This window comes from Parasteatoda tepidariorum, chromosome 2, assembly GCF_043381705.1.
Source record: "Parasteatoda tepidariorum isolate YZ-2023 chromosome 2, CAS_Ptep_4.0, whole genome shotgun sequence".
In the NCBI taxonomy this organism is placed as follows: Eukaryota; Metazoa; Arthropoda; class Arachnida; order Araneae; family Theridiidae; genus Parasteatoda; species Parasteatoda tepidariorum.
Window position 1 is genome coordinate 75,794,158 of NC_092205.1, and position 1,526 is coordinate 75,795,683.

Genomic DNA, 1,526 nt, shown 5'->3' on the forward strand with positions numbered 1-1,526 from the left:
TTACTTAAATATATATATATATGTCTAGTCGTAAAATTCATGACTCATACCGTAAATATTCAATTCTGATCACATATTGTAAATAGTGTGAAACTCTTATGATTAAAAAGGTACTTTAAAAAATGATTTGATAGCGAGAGGCTTATTTTATGCAAATGATACTTATACAAGTGATGCTAAAACTGTAAATACATTTTTTAGATGCAATCTCATACTTTTTGGAATCAGATCAGTACAGTACTGCCTAAATTACTTTTGATAAATTGTTTGTTAACTGATATTTTTCTGTAATGAAATTTTTCCTGTATCTTTGAGGAGTTTCTACGTCAACCACTCCTCAATCGAAGAATCTGGATTGAGGAAACAAGTAACTCTCTCAAGCAAACATAGAGGGCGGCACCTTAAGTTTGCTCAGCACCATCCGCTTGACAAACTACAGTACTCTCCATATATCAAACTTAATGACACCAGTAGATTAACTTAGCAACAAATCGCGTTTAGATGCTTTATAAAACGCAACTAAGCTACAATTTAAAGTTGCTGATACATTTACAAAGTTGCTGAATTCTTCTGGAAATTCCCAAGTTAATGCTTATTGATTTTAAGAGGAAAATTTTTGAATTCTCCAAAAAAGTTTCCTGCTTTTTGCCAGAAATATTACTATTTAAAATGCAAATCAGTTGCCCATTGTTTTTCAGAAACATTACAGAATTCCTTTTGCTGTGTGCTGAAATTTTATGCAATTAAATCTTATCAAATATTTTGTAACTGCTCTCTGACAACGAAAATTTATAATGCTAACAAGACTAAAAAAGGAAGATAAGCGATCTATTTGAGTATTAAGAAACATCTAATGTTAAAAGATTGTTTTTTTTAACATTCTGATATCCGTCTACACTTATTTAGACAGACTAGTTGCACCTCATTATGGGAATTGGCTATTGAAGATTATTTTTTTTAATGTAAACACAAAAAGTTTTAGTGGATGCATAACTTTATTTTGAAGTATTTTTTTTAAAAAATAAAACTTTAAAATTTGTCCTACTGTGATTTAAAGGTAAAGATTTACTTTTGTCTGAAAATGGAAAATCTTTAATGCGTAGAAAGCAGTTTGCCCAATCTGCTACTTTTTTTTTTCAAAAATAAATATCATTCTTATGTCTATAGGTTTCATTAGAAACTTTGACAAAATATTGATCCTTCGTTGAAACTAACAGCAAGTTTAGAAGATTCAGAAATTGCGACTTTGATGACAGTTAATGGTTAATGCATGAGGATTTTGAATTCCGAACTAGAGCTTTTCCGGAGAAGGTTTCGAGTAAACTTTGAAAAATTAAAAACAGTAACAGCCGTTTTACAACATTTATTTTTCATTATTTTTCATTATTTATTTTCATTATCTATTTACATTTCATGTGAAAATCCTGCTGTGAGACTCAGCAAAAACATTATTTCTTCACGATTTTCAATTTTATGTTGGTCCCGTATTTATGATTTGCACACGTATATATTTGCCAGATTACAAA

At 29.4% G+C, this 1,526-nt stretch overlaps 1 protein-coding gene across 1 annotated transcript in view; it reads right to left on the bottom strand.

The window, feature by feature from the left end:
* LOC107453691 (neuroligin-4, X-linked) overlaps nt 1-1,526 on the bottom strand; it is an 85,544-nt gene that overhangs the window by 77,631 nt on the left and 6,387 nt on the right. The gene's annotated exons all lie outside the window — the stretch shown is intronic.